Genomic DNA, 20,832 nt, shown 5'->3' with positions numbered 1-20,832 from the left:
TGAGAGGTAAGATGGGGTGAGGAAGGTGGGCTACGGAAAGACCCTGGGGTGACAGAGAGAAGCTGCTATTTTTTGAGGACACTGAGGGAACCTTCATCTTTTTTAATACCTTTATAGATACTCACAAGAATTTGCTGAATTTCTAGTGAGTTTAAAAATAATTTGTTCCAGCCGGGCGTTATGGCGGGCCCCTGTAGTCCCAGCTACTCGGGAGGCTGAGGCAGGAGAATTGCCTAAGCCCAGGAGTTGGAGGTTGCTGTGAGCTGTGTGATGCCATGGCACTCTTCCAAGGGCAATAAAGTGAAACTCTGTCTCTACAAAAAAAAAAAATAATAATTTGTTCCTGAGTTTTTACCATATGTAAGAATGTGACTTGAAGGGTAGGTGTGTGTACATGCATTTACAGAAGTTCCTTACAAAGGTTCCCCCCGGAACATTTAGTACTAGAACATATTGAGATGGATGTCATATTTTTCTCAAATTAGAAGATGCAGGATCCACTAAGCCATGCTGGAATCAGGTCAAAAGGCTCACTTTATCTAATAGACGTAGTTATTTTGCACCAATTATGTACCAGGCATAGTATTTCCAGCTGGGTTATTAAAAAAATGCATAAGAAAGTGTGTGACCTGAAGTGGTTTCTGATTTAGGACAGTGCTGTGTGGCTGACAGATGCAGTCAGGGCATATGGCCTCATTTCTAATGTCCATATTAAGTGGCTTAATAAGTAACGGGTCCTTAGAAATAGCCTCTTCAGGACAGTTCTTTGGCTTGGTTATGTCACATAGGGACCCCAAAGGTATAGTCTTTAGGGGTGCAGCAGCCTGTGACTTACAAGTTTTCTGTTTCAGAACAAGTGGTCAAGCTTAAATTTCTGTAGATATCAATTAACAAAGAGGCCTAGGCTATCATATTGATACCCGGCATCCTGATGTAACACCTGCCGTTTCCAGCTCATCATGGGTCGTTCTTGCCCAGATTTTGTCCTTTAGGCATGCCAAGCATTTAATGCTGTAAACCCCTGACCAGGATCCAAGTGTCAGGCTGGTTGCCCTTTTATTTTTCCCGAGGCAACAGCGTTATGTTCACAGTAGACTCAAAACTTCCTGGAATCACCCATCTGCTTCCAAATATTTTGTCCCATTTTCACTTTGGTCCTTTTCCTCATGTTACATATTCTATTTTTTTTCTTTTTTTTTAAGACAGAGTCTCACTTTGGTGGCCCTGCTAGAGTGCAGCGGCATCATCATAGCCCACAGCAACCGTGAACTCCAAGGGGCTCAAGCATCCTCCTGCCTCAGCCTCCCGAGTAGTGGTGATTACAGGCAGGCCCTGGGGGCTGAGCCTACCTAAGTTGCAGCACCTTGAAAAGGTGCAGCTCTGGGTCTTCTCTTAGGGCCTGGTCCCAATATCAAAATACTTCTTGTGGAAATCCATCCCTGATTGTTCTAGACCACCCCTCCTCCGCACCTCCCACTTGGCGTCACAACAGCATTTGTTTGACTCTCTGGCTGGCATTTATTATACTCCGCCTTGCTTATTTACACATTCATTTCCCATGCTGAATTCTGAGATCCTTTAGAGCAGTGGTTCTCAACCTGTCGGTTGCGACCCCTTTGTAATATTAGGCATAATTGTAGGCATTAGGAAGGTTGAGAACCACTGCTGTAGAGCATCTAGTACTGTGCATGATACTGAACTTATTGTACTCTGTGCCTTAAAGTTTTAAAGGGTTATGGTCCTCCTCTGGAGTTCTGAGTCAGGTTCTGAATCAATTGAGAGGTAGATAGGGTAGGCAGATATTGATAATGAAGCCGAGAAGGAGGTTGTGGCTTGGAACCAAGGCCACATTGACTTTGCTCCCTTGCTCCTGGTTGAGCGTACCCACGCAGCTGCTGACTGCAGCCTCCCCCCACCACAGGGAGGGGAGCAGTGAGTGCTCAGCCCTGCAGCTGCCTCTGGAAGGCTAGAGCTTAGAAATGACACCTCCCCAAATCTCACCAATCAGGTAACTCCTCCCATGGGGTGAGATGGATGGGGGAGCTGTGAAGGATAGAGGTTTTTTCCCAGAACTTCCCAAAGGGGCAGAATTCTCTGTTTGATTACCTGAGGCACTAAAATGGAGAAACCCCTAGTTCCACAGACCTTGTGACATCCCTGGTATTGTCCTGGCAGCCTGTGGATGAGAGGTAGTAATCAGACCCTGTGGGCTGAAAGTAACTTGTGGAGGACGAGACAAGTAACCTCTTTCTGGGGTAGATTCTAAAATCGGCCTGCCTTCCAGGGATAGTTAGCTGTGGCACCAGGCAAGGCCCACCTTTCACTTGCATCTCAAGAATGAAGTAGTGCTGGCCAGTGTAAGTCTGTCCATGTAAAAAGCTATGTATATGTATATGTGTGTGTGTATCTCCGAGGCACAGAGCAGTGTTTGTCAGAATTAATTTCTTTTGACTTTTATTGAGTTGCTGTATATTTGGGGGGCTGTTTTATTGTAGGGATGGACTTCAGTTTACTTGCCCGAGCTTTCTTAGAAGTCCTGCAAAGGAAGTATTTCTCTATTTATTAGGCTGTAAAGCAGAATGGTTAAAAATACAGGCTCTAGAGATAGATTTTTGGAGTTTGTGTCTTGGTTCAGCTATTTATTTTCTATGTGACCTCGGACTATATTTAACCGTCCTGTGTTTTATAGGCTGTTTGTTAAGATTAACCTTACTGTGTAAAGTGCTTAAATAAGGACAGCTGTGTCATGTCTTTGACATCTGCCACCTTTTGAGAGTCTCAACATAGCTTCCTTTTCCCTTCCCTACTTATTATCATTCAACTACACACCCTAGTTGGATTTTTTTTACCTTTAATATCTTGCCTGTATTAAGCCCCACATCTTTCCTCCTCTCTCTGAATTATGCTTTTACATCTGGATACAACGATTGGCAGCTTATGATACAAGGATGCTGGGGAACCCTACAGGGAAAATTTGCTTCCTAACAGCAGAGGGTGCTATAATGTTTCTGGTGATAAGAGTATTTTTATAGACAATGATTTTTTCCCCCCCTATCTGGTACTTAAAAGTAAGAAATTTTCCAGGTCATTCACATTAAGGACTTTTATTGTCCATTATATAATAATGACAAAAACCAAGCACCAAGAATTCACAGTCATTGAAGAGTCTTAAAGTTTAATTAAGCATGTCTATTACCACCATATTTCACATCTCTCTCTGTTTCTTGCATCAGGTTTATAACAGTAGAGTATTTTCAAGAGTACGTGGTCAATGTTATCTTCCGATTTTATATCTTCATTCATTTTCAAATTGGTAAGAGAAGATGGAGGAGAAAATCGGGTTAAGGAAGTCTGGGAACCAGCAGTGCTGGAATGATGGGAATTTTGGTTCCATGGGGAATTGCAAGCTGAGTGGGATCACACAGATGATAGTTCTAAGCAGAAAAAGTGCTGTTTGGCTTGCTAAAAATTGGAAACCAGTCACAGCCAGAGAAACAGGTGTGCATACCAAGGGAGATCCAATGAGTGACAGATGGAATTTTCTTTTTTTTTTTTTGAGACTCAAGCTGTCGCCCTGGGTAGAGTGCCGTGGCATCACAGTTCAAAGCAACCTCCAACTCCTGGGCTTAAGTGATTCTCTTTCCTCAGCCTCCCAAGCAGCTGGGACTACAGGCACCCACCCGGCTATTTTTTGGTTGTAGTTGTCATTGTTGTTTGGCAGGCCCGGGCTGGATTTGAACTCACCAACTCTAGTGTATGTGGCTGGCGCCTTAGCCGCTTGAGCCACAGGCGCTGAGCCAGATGGAATTTTCTATGCTGGCTGCAACAAGATCTCTGTTGCACATGCTCATCTTCTGATGTGACATTGACACTCCTTCCATTAAAAGGTGAGGCCTGTGTTTTCTGTCCTTATGTGTGGATGGGCTGGTGACTGTGGCTGAAGTGATGTTTCCAAGTCTAGGTCATAAAAATAATGGACTGGCCACCTGGGATACTTTTGAAGCCACCATACTGTGAGGAAGTCCAGGTCACGTGGGAAGTCCACGTGTAGGTGTCCTGGCCGATAGCCTCAGCTGATACCCCAACCACACTGGCATTGATTGACAAGACTTGAGTGAGGATGCCTTCGCAAGGCTCAAGGCTCAGGCACCTGCTGATTGTAACCACCTGACAAACTCTGCGTGCGAACGAGCCAGTTCAACCTGGTCATCCCCCAGAACCATGAAAGATGATAACATATAATCATTTTATTGTTACAATCCACCAAGTTTTGGGGTGATCTGTTACCAGCAGTAATAATGGATGCACAGCTAAAGTCCATCGGCTGGAGGGTCTCGGGTAAGTGAATGAAGTCAAGGACGCATTTCCAAAGTGTTTTCTAAGAAAGGAATTTAAGCGCAAAGGACGCATTTCCTAAGGAAGGAATTTAGGCACAGAAGGATGATGTGGTCAGCGAGAGAGTCTTGGTGAAAGCCTGGCTGTGGAGAGCTCTGTTGACTCGGCAGACGGCTCACTGTCCTGCTCTTTGCTCTTAAAGGTGTGTCCGCCGTTGTAGCCTTCTAACTCTCCCTTATGGAGAATGTCAAACATATGCAAAAGTAGAGAGACCAGTACAGTGAATCCCAACCAGTCTCAGCATGATTAACTCCTGGCCAACCTTACTTAACTATCAACACTTACCCACTTTTTCCCCATCACGTCATTGTGAAGCAAATCCCAATAATTACATCATCTCTATGTATTTCAAATGTAGCTGTAAAAGATAAGAACTAGTTTTAAAAATATAATCATGATACCACATTTCACAACTGAAATAATAATGTATATAGCTATATGGAAAGTATCCAGCCACGTAATATGAAAAATTTGTGTGCTTAATTCAGAATCCAAATAGTATCAATAGCAACAGTGCTATCATAGAAATATAATGTAAACCACACGTGAATTTTTAATTTTAATTAAAAAAAGTGAAACCAATTTTGTTTTATTTAATCCAATATATCATCAACATTGTTATATCAACATTTGTCAGTATAAAATATTTTAATAAGATATTTTACATGCTTTTATAAACACAGGTCTTTGAAATCTGGTGTGTATTTTATGCCCCTCCATTTGCAGTGGCCATGAGGGGTCAGTACCCACTGAGTTGGACAGGGCAGGGCTATTTGTTGCAATTGATGCACGTGTCTCATGCATCTTTTAATCCTTTGGATCCCCCCACTCACACTTCCCCACTCTCTTTTTTTCCTTGTAATTTATTTGTTAAAGAAACTGAGTTTCTAGAGTTTTTCACAGTCTGGGTTTTGCATCCCGGCATCGTGTATCCCGCTGTTCCAGTTCCAGCGTGCATAGCTCCATGCAGAAGCTTGGGCGGGTTTGAGTTAGATTTTGTCCTCCATCAGGACGCACGTGATGGCTTTGTCCTCCATCAGGACACACGTGACAGCTTTGTCCTCCATCAGGACACACGTGACAGCTTTGTCCTCCATCAGGACACACGTGACGGCTTTGTCCTCCATCAGGACGCACTGTGACGGCTTTGTCCTCCATCAGGACGCACGTGATGGCAGGCCTTGAGGCTCCCTGACTTGGCTTCATCACTCGTTGGGAGCCGAAGATGGGGGTGCTCTATAGTTCATGATGTTTATTGACTATGGAGAAAGCTTTTGTCGTCATCTTGGTAACATAAGTAAGGATCGTAGCTTACTATTTTCATTTTGTGTGCTATCACTTTAAAATGGAATAAAAATCAGTCAGAATGTCTACTTCTATGCAGTTAGAGGTAGTTGTTCTTAAAGCCATTTTTGTTTTTTATTATAAGAGTAACACGTGTTCATAATAGAAAATTAGAAAATGTGGAAAAGTTGGAAGAAGAAAAGGAAGAAAGATCAGCAGCCCCTCCTTGTGCCGCCCAGGACAGCTCCGTGAACATTCTGGTTCATTTTCTCATAATCTCTAAACATTTAAAAAACAGTGTTTGCAATTACAATGCAGTACATATTTGTATCCCAATTTTTTCATATACTACACATACCCTATAATTCTACAATCTCTGTGTAAACATCATTTAAATGTCTTGCACAATATTACAATTTGTAGATGTCGAGCATGTAGAGTGTTGGTGACTTTTTCATTTACAAAGATGCTGTGATGAAGATGCTTTGCGTAAAGCATGGGCTGTGTTTCAGAAGCTGACCTTAGGAGACGCAACTTATTTTAAAGAGCTATGAAAAGTTAATGTGCAGTGTCATAACAAAATCAAATAAGACACAACCTGAGGACTAGTCTTATGATCCCCCAGGGCTTACTGAGCTCCTGCCATAACTCTGCCGGGCACTGGGGGTGCAGCGTGAGCAGGCTGGCAGCCTCTCCACTCACGTGGCTGGTGTTTTCATGTGTGTTTGTGACTCACACTAAAGGCAGCAAACAAGTAAACAAGGTAATAAGATTATTCCAGACAGGGATAAATACTATGGAGAAAATAAAACATGGCAGGATTACTTTTGAAAAGTGGACCTTTGTGGGGTCTCCAGATGGACACTAAGTTTGGAATATTTGGGAGTATTGGGAAAGAGATGAGGAAGCAGAAAATAGGATACCCAAGTGGATGGATGTTTTATTGGTAGAGGGGAGAGAAAACATTTTAGAATTAAAGAAGGTGTTCCAAAGAAAATCCTTAAAGTGAGAGAGGTTGCTGGTTTTAATCTGTTAGCTGCATAGAAAGATCCTCAATATTATTAGATATCAGAGAAGTTAGGATCAAAAGCACAAGAAATATCACTTCACACCCACCAGGACAGCCAGTGTCAAAAAGTGCCAACAAGTGTTGGTGAGGATGTGAAGAAACTGTAAACCTCATACACTGATGGTGGGAATGTAAATGGAGCTGCTGCTCTGGAAAACAGCAATTCTGCTCCTTAGGTATATAGCCAGGAGAAATAAAAATACTTGTCTACACACAAACTTGCACATGAATGTCCAGAGCAGCATTACTCCTAACAATGAAGTGGAGACAGCCTAAATATTCACCACCTGATGTGAGACAGCCCTGCAAGGGAGTATTACTCAGCAACACACAAGAATGACGTTAAAGATGCCAGGACAACATGGGGAAACTTGGAAATGTCCTGCTGCTGAAAGAAGCCAGAGGACCAGATCTCATCATATGATTCCATTTACATGAAATGCTCAGAACCGGCAAATTGGTAGAGACAAAGTAGATTGGTGGTTGCCAGGGGCTGGGAAGAGAGGTGGTGGGAAGGGCTGTTAATGACTATGGGGGTTCTTTTTGATACAAATGTTGTAGCATTGTAGTAATAATTATGTAATTATAAATATACAAAAACCATTGAATTATTTACTTAAAATGGGTAAATTTTATGGATGTGAGTTGTATCTCAATAAGGCTGTTAGACAGTACTCACTCTGCACTGAAAAAATGTTTTTAGATGGAAAAATACGATGCCTGGAATTTGCTTGAAAGTAATCCATTATTGGGGGCTTGGTAGTGTTCTGGATAAAACAAGATTGGCCATGATTTGATAATTGTTGAAGCTGAAATATGAGTACAGGGGGATCCATTATACTGTTTTCTCTTCTAGATATTTGATGTTTTGTATAATAAGCATTAACAATATGAATTTATTTAATGCCTTTTCTTCTGGGGTAGATACTGGTAGATCATAGTCATGAGAGGTAGAATGGCACTGGTTAATAGCCTGACCTCCAAAATTAGGATGTGTGTTTTGAATCCTGCTCTTCTGTGTGACCATGGGCAAACCATGTGAAGCTATGAGAATTTTTTTATGCCTCACTTTCCTCATCTATAACACGGAAATTTGAAATACATCATATGGATGTTGCAAGGATTGAGTTCACATTCACAAAGAGCTTGAAACTTTTCATTTAAAAGGGAGAGAGGGAGGGAGGAAGGGAAGAAAAGGAAGGAGGGAAGGGAGGAACAATTTTCTCCCTATCCCCAGGGAACAGGCTTCCTCTTCTCCTGCCTCCCTTTGCTTTTGAGTTGAGGCCCCTTTGCCTTCTCCCCATCGGCACTTGCCGCTCATCTGCAGGGAGGTGAGTGCTGTTGAGGCGCCCAGATGCTGAAGCAGAGAGGAACTCAGGGGCAGCCAGTCCTCATCAGCCTCCTGTTCCCAGACACTTAGTGTCCTTTGTCTGACGTTCTGGGAATGCGTTTCTATAGATTACGTCGAAACAGGCAGGTTTCCTCTGGCTGCTGATCAGCGTCCTCTGACCCTTCCAGCTGACCCGCAGCCCTTTTCCTGTTTGCTAGGGAATAGAGGATGGAAGGGATGGCTGTGCGTCTCAATGCTTATGTTAAGCATTCTGTGCTCTGGTGCTTGAAAATTGTCTTTCTGTCCTGACAGCAGGCAGCAGTTCCAGTTAGGGGCCAGGGGCCTGCTTCTCTTGCTCGACATGGATAGTACATCTGTAGGCTGATATCTGGTCTTGTTAGGGAAGGTTTCCCATGACTTTTTTCTGTTATTGTTGCTGAAGCAGGGTTCTGACCCTGGCCTTGTGATGGACCGTTGGACACTTCCACTGAGGTATTCTTGACTTCCTAGGAGGCAGCATCTACCTCTCCCTGCTGCCCTCCACCGATCTCTCAGCCCCTTTCTGCCTCATGACCCTCAGTACTCTTCCACTCATTTATCTGCCCTGTAAGCAGTTGTCAGATTTCCCACTGTTGAGGAATGCTATACGCAAGGCTTTTGGGTTTCCAAAGGAAGGAAGCCAAGACCAGCTGCATCGTTGTTAGTGTGCAAGTGTGTCCTGGTCAGCTCTGGCTGGGATTACCAAATACCATGGACTGGGTGGCTTAACAATAGACATTTGTTTTTCATACTTCTGCTGGCTGAGACGTTCAAGATTAAGATGCTAGTCAGTTGGGTTCCTGGTGAAGGCCCTCTTCCTGGCTTGTAGACACCCATCCTCCTGTTGTGACCTCACATGATGGTATCAGGAGCTCAGGGATCTTCCTCCTCTAAAAAGGTGCTAATTCCATCACCAGGGCTCTACCCTCATAACCTAATCTAAATATAATACCTCCCCAAGGCTCCTTCTCATAATATCATCACATTGGGGGTTAGGGCTTCAACATAGAAATTTTAGGGGATACAAACATTCAGTCCAGAACGAAGTTCTGAGCATGCTTTGTTGAGTTTATTCCTAAATATTTCATTTTTTTCAGTGACTGCAAGTGGTATTGTGTTTTAAATTTTGGTGTCTCCATGTTCATTGCTGATATGTAGAAGTGCAGTTGATTTTTTATGTTTGCACTGTGATCTTATTGAAATAACTTATTCTGGGTTTTTGTTTTTGTTTTAGGTTCCTTGGAACTTTCTACATAGGCAAATCATCTGTAAGTAGGAACGGTTTTATCTCCACTTTTTTGTCTACATGCCTTGGAGTTCTCTTTCTTGCTTTCTGGCACTGGTGGGAGCTTCCACTTCGATTGAATGTGAGCGACATACCCCTTGTTCCTGATCTTTGGTGAAGTATTGTGTCTATCACCATCAAATATAATGTCAACAGTGGGGTCTTTTGTAGATGGTCTTTATCAAGTTGAGGGGAGTTTCTCCTCTATTTATATATATATATATTTTTTTTCTTGTGACACTCTCTCATTTATATTTTTCATAGAGTTTTTATAATGAGAAGGTGTTGAATTTTGTCAAATGATTTTTATGCATCAATTGATACAGTCCTGTGATTGTTTCTTCTTTAGCTTGTTACTTTATTATAATATGATGGATTACATTGATTGAGTTTTGAATATTGAACCTTTCTCATGTAGCATGAAGAAAATCCACTTAGCATGGTCTATAAATATTTTCATATATTGCTGAATTCAATTTGCTAATATTTTGTTAAAAATTATGTCTATATTCATGAGGAATATGGGTGTCTAGTTTTCTTTTTTTGGTGCTACCTTGGTCTGGTTTTGGTATCAGTGTAATACTTGCTTCCTAAAGGAATTGGGAAGTGTGGCCTCTTCTTCCATGTACTGTAAGAGATTATATGGAAATGGTGTTAGTTTTCCTTTAAACATTTGGTAGATTTCTCCAGTGAAAGCACCTAGAGAGGTCTTTTCTGGAAGTTTTAAAATTATGAGTGCAAACCCAGTTTAACTTTGTTGGCATGGGTAGTGGTAGGGCCTAATGTTTTTTGTGGCATTTGGCTAGAGACCAATAGGTACCATTTAGAAGTTTTCTGTCTTGCTAGCCTGCCTGGGTGCCCCAGATAGCAGGCTTCTGCTGTTGCTGCTGTTTCTTCTGTGCCCACTGGTGTTTCCAGGTTGTCACTTTCTTTGGTTCCTACTCTGGGATGGATGAAGCAAGGAGAAAACCCAGGGAGCTCGTCACTGTGTTGTTCCTCGAGTACTCAGGTCCCAAGCTGGCCTGCTTCCTTTTGTCCACCGATTAGTCTTCATATTTCGGTTTTAGAGGTGAGCGCTCTAGACACGATTTCCAGGATTTTTAGCTGTACTGAATGGAGGAATAGAGAAAATTAGGTGTACCTCATCCTCCCACAGTGGCAGTCTAGGGTGGGTTTTTTTAAAAAGTAAGAATCCATTTCCTTTATTAAGTTTTATCAAAATGGTCGTCATTTCCTCCTGACCTACTTCAGAGCCAGACATTATTATCTCCATGTAACAGTTTGAGAGGATGATACAGTCTTGTGTGTATGAGTTGTGTTTTTCTCTTTTTTGTAACTTTTTATTTCAATATAATTTCAAATTTATAGAAACGTTCCAAGAGTAGTAAAAAGAACTCTTGGACACCCAGACTCAGGAATTGTTGATATTTTCTCACATTTACTGTATCATTTTATCTGCTTCCTAACAGATCGATAGATGGATGGTTGGATCTACTGGAGTAGGTTTTTTTGTTTTTTTTGAGACATAGTCTTACTATGTTGCCCTCGGTAGGGTGCCATGGCATCACAGCTCACAGCAACCTCAAACTCTTGGGCTTAAGCGATTCTCTTGCCTCAGCCTCCCAAGTAGGTGGGATTAAAGGCGCCCGCCACAATGCCCAGCTATTTTTTGGTTATAGTTGTCATTGTCGTTTGGTGGGCCTGGGCTGGATTCGAACCCGCCAGCTCTGGTGTATGTGGCTGGCACCATAGCCACTTGAGTTACAGGCGCCGAGCCTGGAGTAGGTTTTTAATATTTCCATTTCACAAAAGGAAAATCGGGTATAGACAGATATTAACTTGTGTAAGGTCTCACAGATAGTGGGGATTAGGATAGGATCAAATTCGGATTGTGAAGTCCTGGGTGGCAGGGTTCAGGGGCAGTCCCTTCCAGCACCTTCTTTTCTCTTTTCAGTGTCCCTGTCAAGTGGCCATGATTGAGGTCAGGCCAGAAAGTTGTGCAACTTCTGATTTCCTGCTTCTTGCACCAAAACGTGGTCTCTTGCTAGGCGGCATAAGTCTCAGCTTATTGTCAGTGCGTCATAACTCCCTTCCCTTTGCCCGGCACACAAAGGGCACTCCCTTTGATCCGCGTGCCCACAACTCCCTCCCCATTACCTGGCACAGGATCCGCGTGCTCACAACTCCCTCCCCAGTGCCCGGCACAGAATCCGGGTGCCCACAACTCCCTCCCCAGTGCCCTGCACAGCATCCGCGTGCCCACAAGTCCCTCCCCAGTGCCCGGCACAGCATCCGCGTGCCCACAACTCCCTCCCCATTGCCCGGCACAGGATCCGCGTGCCCACAACTCCCTCCCTAGTGCCCTGCACAGGATCTGCGTGCCCACAAGTCCCTCCCCAGTGCCCGGCACAGCATCCATGTGCCCACAACTCCCTCCCCAGTGCCCGGCACAGGATCCACGTGCCCACAACTCCCTCCCCAGTGCCCTGCACAGGATCTGCGTGCCCACAACTCCCTCCCCAGTGCCCGGCACAGGATCCGCGTGCCCATAACTCCTTCCTCTGTGCCCTGCACATTGCTGGGGAGCAGTGGTGGCCAGTTGATGTTGATATTTAAAACCCAGATTGGGTAAATCTAGGCTGACGCTGTCTGAGAAGTATGAAAAGGAAGGTGTCGCCAACCAGGTGACGGTGGTGCCGTGCCCAGGTCCCCTTGGGGATCATTTCACATTTTTGTCTACCACCTGCTTTCGCTGTGATTTCCAAAGACGTCATTTGTAGCCTTTCTCTGGAGTTCTGTGGCTCCTGGAGCTCAATTTTCCAAAGAAGACGAAAGCTGAAAGTGTGTGGGAATAGTGTCCCTAGGGGAAGCTCTTACCTCATACAGATGGGTCCAGCAATCCCATGGTGTAACATGTACTCTGATTTCCCTATAGGATTAGGCTAGAGCTGCCCTCTGCAGCACTGTGCCTGGCTCTCTCCTTTCCTGTCCTACTTCACCTCTTTAATAAATCCCTTGCACGCAAGGGATTATTAGGTCAGATTATTAGGGGTCTCAAGGTCTTTGTCTGGGGAACCTGACAAAGACATCCATCAAAGGAGTTCAGACTATTAGGTCAGATTAAGGGGTCTCAAAGTCTTCATCTGGGGAACTTGACCCAAGACATCCATAAAAGGAGTTCAGAGTTGGACATTTGTACACCTGGGAGTGAAGGAGTGTGGCGTTGTCACTGTGGTCACTGCCGAGGAGGAGGAGGGAGTAGTCATGGCCACGTTGCTGTGATTCTGTTGTCATGGGGACAGATGTGCTGGGCACAGTCACAGGCTGCTCTTTCCCAGGTGCGACGTTGCTGTGGAAACACAGAGCCCAAGCCTCTGAGTCTGTTCTCAGCACAGCTGCTCTCTCCATCTGCATTGTCCCCCATTAGCAGAGGAACCTAGTGAGGCGGGAGCTGCATCTCTGAACAGTCCTGCTCGGTAGAGTGGGGCTCTACCACTGGGCTTTTCCCTAGGCGAGTGGGAACCTTGGGCCATTTTAGGAAAGGTTTGCTAAATTAGATGGCAACAAAATCTTCCCGGGCTGTGTGGCTTCCAGCATGGCGCTGGGAATTATACTTGCCATGAGTGTATTTCCATGTAGGACCAAGTGTGTCCTGCCTTAGAATCAGTCTGATTTTGAACCCACAGATTCTTTCAGCACCAGCCTCTGTTCCCCAAATGGAAAATGTCATACTAACTTATGGCTAGTGTCTTTTGTGGTCAGGAGGAAAGGTTTTGAGCAGGGTGGTTGTGGGCTGTGGCCTCCCTCCACAGGGATGGCGCTGGTGCTGGGGCCCACACTAGCTCCCCAGGGACCACAGGCTTCCTCAACTGCACTGTTATGTGCTAGGTGCTGTCTTGAGGGTGAGGGTATGGGGTTTTATGTTATGTGGTGTTAGGTTGATACTGGAGGCAGTGGAGATGCCATGGAAGAGAGGTCTGTTTATATGGAGTTACTTTCTTTGTTGCTTAGAAATGGCAGAGACTTTAGCTTTTCATTCTGTTACTGTTGTTGAAATTAAATTTGGCCAATGAATTAGAATTTCTCAAGTCAATTTCTGACATTTTACTACCTGTATACCTAGACCTCTAGGTCAGATTAAGGGGGCCAGAAATATTAGTCAGGGTGAGTCAGGAAAACAGAACTCAGTCTAGGTATTTCAAACAGAGCAGGATTTAATAGGGGAACAAGGTGCCCACAAAAATCACGGACCGGGTTGATGGAACAAAAGTGAAGATGGTGTCAGAACCATGTCCATTAGGGAGCCAGCAAGATCATGACAGCACCTGCAGGTCAGGGCCTCCTCCACAGTCCTGAGGGGGTGGATTCAAGGGCACATGGGAGCTGTAGCTGTTACTAAAACCCCCATATCTAAGAGTAACAGAGGAAGAAGACCAATCCTACCCCTTTTCTTCTTTCTGAGTCTTGCACAAGTATGTCTCATAAACTAACCATACCCGTATCCTCATGGCAACTGAGGATGTGATGTTTGGCTTCCAGGATTCCAGCCCTTGCAATCTAAGGAAGAGCATGGAAGGGGTGAAGAGGGTGGAGGCCAGTAGATAGTGTCTGGCCATTCATTTTATGTGCCTAGTCCCCAGAACTTTAGTTCTGTTTCTTAGCATTTACAATTGTGAACTGGATCGTGATGTCTGTGAAGTGTATGTTACTAACTAGTCTGTTGTAATTATGCTTTTGCTCTTGTATAGCTAGCTCCATATTTTGAATAGAAAAACTTGTGATTATATTCAGAACAGGTTGTTTGATTTGGGGTCAACTAAAAAATCGGTCTGTATTTAGTTAAAGCTGAGAACACGAGACCCAGTGATTACAATGCCATTAGCTGTCTGGGATGGCAGAGTAACGGGAACAGCAGCAGGAATGATGACCACAAGGATGGTAACGATAATGGTAGCTACAGCTCATCCTTAGGCTGGCCCCTGTTCTAAGTGCTTTACATTAACAGACTCATCTGAGCCTCACGTCAATCATATAAGGTAGATCTACTACAATTTTCATTTTGCAGATGAAGGCACTGAAGTGTGAAGTGGTTAAATCAATTTCCCATCTTTATACAGCTGGTAAGTGGTAGAATCAGGATTTGAATCCCAAACCAGCTCTTCAGCAGAGCAAACCACATGGAAATTCTTTTTTTTTTTTTTTTTATTGTTGGGGATTCATTGAGGGTACAATAAGCCAGGTTACACTGATTGCAATTGTTAGGTAAAGTCCCTCTTGCAATCATGTCTTGCTCCCATAAAGTGTGACACACACCAAGGCCCCACCCCCGTCCCTCCATCCCTCTTTCTGCTCCCTCCCCATAACCTTAATTGTCATTAATTGTCCTCATATCAAAATTGAGTACATAGGATTCATGCTTCTCCATTCTTGTGATGCTTTACTAAGAATAATGTCTTCCACTTCCATCCAGGTTAAGCCACATGGAAATTCTAACAGTCATAATTGGGTATCTGTTCACCAGTTGCGTTGTTCTAAATATATTTTACTTACTGAAGCATGAGCTGCCTCTCATTGTTCCTTCTGCTCACCCTGTATTTTGTGACAAAATTAGTGGTTCATATTTATTAAGGGATTTCTAAGTGCTAGGCAGCATGCTGACAGCTTCTCGAGGCCTAGGTACTAAGTGATCTGCCAGCATCACACGATGAAAATGTACGTTACAGAGCTTGGGTTCAAACTCCAGAGCTGCCCTGGCCAACACGGTACCTTCTAACCAGATGGTCATGACTGAACACTTGAAATGGGGGCTAGTCGGATTACATTGTGCTGTAAGTCCTGGATTTCAAGGACTTTTCACATCGCAGGAGATACTGTAGGGAAAAGAATGAAAACGTTCTTTCCAGCCTCAGAAATATTGACTGAGGCCTATTGAGTGCAGGGGCTGGAGAAGATGTTATTGAGTGCAAAGAACCTGAGTTGGGCGTAGGGTGGGCTGGGGGGTTGGGCCTCTAAAAGGATACAGTAAACTTGCACTTTTTAGAAATTTGGGGGCATTTTGAGGGCCGAGGAACAGTCTTGCTGGAGGAATGTGGTATAGTCAGGGATTATTTATTACAAATCATCTACCCTGGTCTAAGACAAAAGGAGGAAATCATTGCATGGGCATAGGGGCTCTGTAACTGCACAGGGAGATAGCACAGGGGGTCTGTAACTGCACAGGGAGATAGTGCAGAGGGTCTGTAATTGCATAGGGAGATAGTGCAGGCTGTCTATAACCACACAGGGAGATAGTGCAGGCTGTCTATAACTGCACAGGGAGACAGTGCAGAGGGTCTGTAATTGCATAGGGAGATAGTGCAGGCTGTCTGTAACCACACAGGGAGATGGTGTAGGGGGTCTGTAACCACACAGGGAGATAGTGCGGGGGGTCTGTAATTGCACAGGGAGATAGTGCAGGGGGTCTATAACCACATAGGGAGATAGTGCAGGCTGTCTATAACCACACAGGGAGATAGTGCAGAAGGTCTGTAATCACACAGGCAGATAATGCAGGCTGTCTATAACGGCATAGGGACATAGTGCAGGGGGTCTGTAACCACATAGGGAGATAGTGCAGGCTGTCTATAACCGCACAGGGAGATAGTGCAGGGGGTCTGTAACCACATAGGGAGATAGTGCAGGCTGTCTATAACCGCACAGGGAGATAGTGCAGGGGGTCTGTAACCGCACAGGGAGATAGTGCAGGGTAGTGTGTAACTGCACAGGGAGATAGTGCAGGTTGTCTATAACCACACAGGGAGATAGTGTAAGGGGTCTGTAACTGCACAGGGAGATAGTGCAGGGGTCTGTAACCGTGCAGGGAGATAGTGCAGGGTAGTGTGTAACTGCACAGGGAGATAGTGCAGGGGGTCTGTAACCACACAGGGAGATAGTGCAGGGGGTCTATAACCACACAGGGAGATGGTGTAGGGGGTCTGTAACCGCACAGGAAGATAGTGCAGGGGGTCTGTAACCGCACAGGGAGATAGTGCAGGGTAGTGTGTAACTGCACAGGGAGATAGTGCCGGCTGTCTATAATTGCACAGGGAGGTAGTGCACGGGGTCTGTAACCACATAGGGAGATAGTGCAGGGGGTCTGTAATTGCACATGGAGATAGTGCAGAGGGTATATAATTGCACAGGGAGATAGTGCAGGGGGTCTGTAACCACATAGGGAGATAGTGCAGGGGGTCCGTAATTGCACATGGAGATAGTGCAGGGGGTATATAATTGCACAGGGAGATAGTGCAGGGGGTCCGTAATTGCACATGGAGATAGTGCAGGGGGTATATAATTGCACAGGGAGATAGTGCAGGGGGTCTGTAACCACATAGGGAGATAGTGCAGGGGGTCTGTAATTGCATAGGGAGATAGTGCAGGGGGTCTGTAACCACACAGGGAGATGTTGTAGGGGGTCTGTAACCGCACAGGGAGATAGTGCAGGGGGTCTGTAACCACACAGGGAGATGGTGTAGGGGGTCTGTAACCGCACAGGGAGATAGTGCAGGGGGTATGTAACTGCACAGGGAGCTAGTGCAGGGTAGTGTGTAACCGCACAGGGAGATAGTGCAGGCTGTCTATAACTGCACAGGGAGATAGTGCAGGGGGTCTGTAATCACACAGGGAGATAGTGCAGGCTGTCTATAACCGCACAGGGAGATAGTGCAGGGGGTCTGTAACTGCACAGGGAGATAGTGCAGGGTACTGTGTAACTGCACAGGGAGATAGTGCAGGGGGTCTGTAATCACACAGGGAGATAGTGCAGGCTGTCTTTAACCGCACAGGGAGATAGTGCAGGGGGTCTGTAACTGCACAGGGAGATAGTGCAGGGTACTGTGTAACTGCACAGGGAGATAGTGCAGGGGATCTGTAATCACACAGGGAGATAGTGCAGGCTGTCTATAACCGCACAGGGAGATAGTGCAGGGGGTCTGTAACTGCACAGGGAGATAGTGCAGGGTACTGTGTAACTGCACAGGGAGATAGTGCAGGGGGTCTGTAATCACACAGGGAGATAGTGCAGGCTGTCTATAACCGCACAGGGAGATAGTGCAGGAGGTCTGTAACTGCACAGGGAGATAGTGCAGGGTAGTGTGTAACTGCACAGGGAGATAGTGCAGGGAGTCTGTAACCATACAGGGAGATAGTACAGGGGGTCTGTAACCACACAGAGAGATAGTACAGGGGGTCTGTAACCGCACAGGGAGATAGTGCAGGGTAGTGTGTAACTGCACAGGGAGATAGTGCAGGCTGTCTGTAACTGCACAGGGAGATAGTACAGGGGGTCTGTAACCACACAGGGAGATAGTACAGGGGGTCTGTAACCACACAGGGAGATAGTACAGGGGGTCTGTAACCGCACAGGGAGATAGTGCAGGGTAGTGTGTAACTGCACAGGGAGATAGTGCAGGCTGTCTGTAACTGCACAGGGAGATAGTGCAGGGGGTCTGTAACTGCACAGGGAGATAGTGCAGGGGGTCTGTAACCGCACAGGGAGATAGTGCAGGGGGTCTGTAACCGCACAGGGAGATAGTGCAGGGGGTCTGTAACCGCACAGGGAGATAGTGCAGGGTAGTGTGTAACTGCACAGGGAGATAGTGCAGGCTGTCTGTAACTGCACAGGGATAGTGCAGGCTGTCTGTAACTGCACAGGGAGATAGTGCAGGCTGTCTGTAACTGCACAGGGAGATAGTGCAGGCTGTCTGTAACTGCACAGGGAGATAGTACAGGGGGTCTGTAAGCACACAGGGAGATGGTACAGGGGTCTGTAACCGCACAGGGAGATAGTGCAGGGGGTCTGAAACCGCACGGGAGATAGTGCAGGGGGTCTGTAACTGCATAGGCAGGTAGTGCAGGCTGCCTATAACCACACAGGGAGATAGTGCAGGGGGTCTGTAATCACACAGGGAGATAGTGCAGGGGGTCTGTAATCGCACAGGGAGATAGTGCAGGGGGTCTGTAACCGCACAGGGAGATAGTGCAGGGTAGTGTGTAACTGCACAGGGAGATAGTGCAGGCTGTCTGTAACTGCACAGGGAGATAGTGCAGGCTGTCTGTAACTGCACAGGGAGATAGTGCAGGCTGTCTGTAACTGCACAGGGAGATAGTACAGGGGGTCTGTAAGCACACAGGGAGATGGTACAGGGGTCTGTAACCGCACAGGGAGATAGTGCAGGGGGTCTGTAACTGCATAGGCAGGTAGTGCAGGCTGCCTATAACCACACAGGGAGATAGTGCAGGGGGTCTGTAATCACACAGGGAGATAGTGCAGGGGGTCTGTAATCGCACAGGGAGATAGTGCAGGGGGTCTGTAACCGCACAGGGAGATAGTGCTGGGGGTCTGTAACTGTATAGGCAGGTAGTGCAGGCTGTCTATAACCACACACGGAGATAGTGCAGGGGGTCTGTAACCGCACAGGGAGATAGTGCTGGGGTGTGTCAGGTGGGACCAGAAGCAGGGCTTTGAAACCTGCCAGGAACAAAGGAGGTCACTTTCTCCTGTTGGGGGCCTACCAGCCTGGCCATGCTGTTCTCTCTAAGCTGACTGGCTTATTTTGCTTCTCCTCCCACATTGTGGAAAATGTCCCTAGAGTACAAACACCAGTTAACTGTAATTGCTGGGTCCCCATTCAAAATTCTTGGAGGCAGAACCTGACTGGGGAATTTGGTCAAATATTCTTTCCTGGTTCAGCTAATAAGTCAGAATATGCAAATTAGATAATATGGCAGCTATAGAAATAGCTGCTTTTAAATTTCTTACTTGCTCTTGAATCGTACATGGATATCTTGCTCAACCCTTTTGCCTCTCAAAATAATTTTAAAAATGTTTTTACAACTCTATAAGCATGCCACAGCTCTGAACTTAATAAACCAATACAGTTGGAGGTTTTATTTAAGACTATTAGGATTCAGGTGTTCTGAGAAGCCCTTTTGGGAATGGCCAGTGCATGTCCTTTTTACTGTTCCCATCTTTTGCTTATAAAAATCAGTTAGACTGACAACACAGCTGAACCGGGAGGGTGTTATATTAAGTGAAAAAAGCCAGGTGCAGCAGGACAACCCGCACGAGCTCACTTGCATGTGAGATCTAAAAACGTGGATAGAATGGCGGTTACTGGGGGGGGTGGGGGAAATGTTGGTTCTCCTCATTTGGATAGGGGGAATCAACTTTGGATGTCTCTTGTACTATAACGGATAACAATATGTTGTATATTTGAAAATTACTAGAGTGGATTTTTTTTTTTTTTACTGTTGGGGAGTCATTGAGGGTACAAAGAACCAGGTTACATTGATTGCATTTGTTAGGTAAAGTCCCTCTTATAATTGTGTCCTGCCCCCAAAAGGTGTGTCACGTGGTGACCTGGTGCCAAAGTGGCACTGACAAGGGTGACGAGGTGACAGTTGCCACCCTTGTCAGAGGCCAAGAGGGGAGGATCACCTAAGGCTAGGAATTTAAGATCCACCTGGGCAACATAGTAAGAACCCCCATCTCTACACAAAATAGAAAAATTAACCAGGTATGTGTAGTCCTAGCTACTGGGGAGACTGATCTGGGAGGTCACTTGGGCCGAGTGGTTTGAGGTTAGAGTGAGCTATTATTGTACCACTACACTGTATCCTGGGCAATAGAGGGAGACCCTGCCTACCCTCTCCCCTCTAAAAAATCAAGTGGGAGTATATATGCTGTATTCATGAATTAGTAAGAAGGCCAAGGTAACTAAAAGTGGCACTGACAAGGGTGACGAGGTGCCACTGACAGTTGATGAGGTGGCTTAGCCATTCCACAGTGCACACATGTATCAAAGCCTCATGTTGCACATCAGAAACATCTGATTTTTTCCTTTCAGAAAACACTTCAGTTTGACAGATTTGCTCTCTCTCTCGCTCTCTCCATTCTCTCTTTCCCCCTTGTCTTGCATTCTGCTCACATGCATAGGTAGTTTTACAATATTTGGTTTATCAGTTTGCTTTTAGGCAGAGTCAGACTGTGGGGTTCCAGAAGTGTAAGGTGTACATCTCACTTGCCCTCACATCCCTCATGCTGGTACATAACATCCTCCGTAAACGCACTGAATGAAACAATGAACAGATGAATGGCGCTGTATTTTCCATACAAAGAAGAGGAAGGCTTTATATTTTTTAATCATCTATTCTGTCATACTTATTTAATCTACTGGTATTGCTTTTTAAAGAACTTGTGCTTTGAACTGAAAATATTCATTTAAGATGATTTTTAAATACTCAAAACTCATTCGTTTAAGTGACTTGTCAGTTGAATTGTACCTTTTGTCTGGTAGGACTTTTCCCAGTAGAGATGAATCCCCATGGAAATGCTCTACAAATGGCTTCTCTGAGGGGAGCCTGTATACCAGCAAGTATTGATTCAGTCCC

At 45.3% G+C, this 20,832-nt stretch overlaps 1 long non-coding RNA gene across 1 annotated transcript in view; it reads left to right on the top strand.

The window, feature by feature from the left end:
* The first annotated feature begins 9,067 nt into the window (after positions 1–9,067).
* LOC128581160 (uncharacterized) overlaps positions 9,068–20,832 on the top strand; it is a 66,273-nt gene continuing 54,508 nt past the window's right edge. Inside the window, exon 1 of the long non-coding RNA XR_008378777.1 lies at positions 9,068–9,385. This is a non-coding gene — a long non-coding RNA (uncharacterized LOC128581160). The remainder of the gene's footprint in view (positions 9,386–20,832) is intronic.

Source organism: Nycticebus coucang, chromosome 1, assembly GCF_027406575.1.
Source record: "Nycticebus coucang isolate mNycCou1 chromosome 1, mNycCou1.pri, whole genome shotgun sequence".
Classification (NCBI taxonomy): domain Eukaryota; kingdom Metazoa; phylum Chordata; class Mammalia; order Primates; family Lorisidae; genus Nycticebus; species Nycticebus coucang.
The sequence above is the reverse complement of the archived record's forward strand: the minus strand, read 5'-3'. Positions and strand labels throughout refer to the sequence as shown.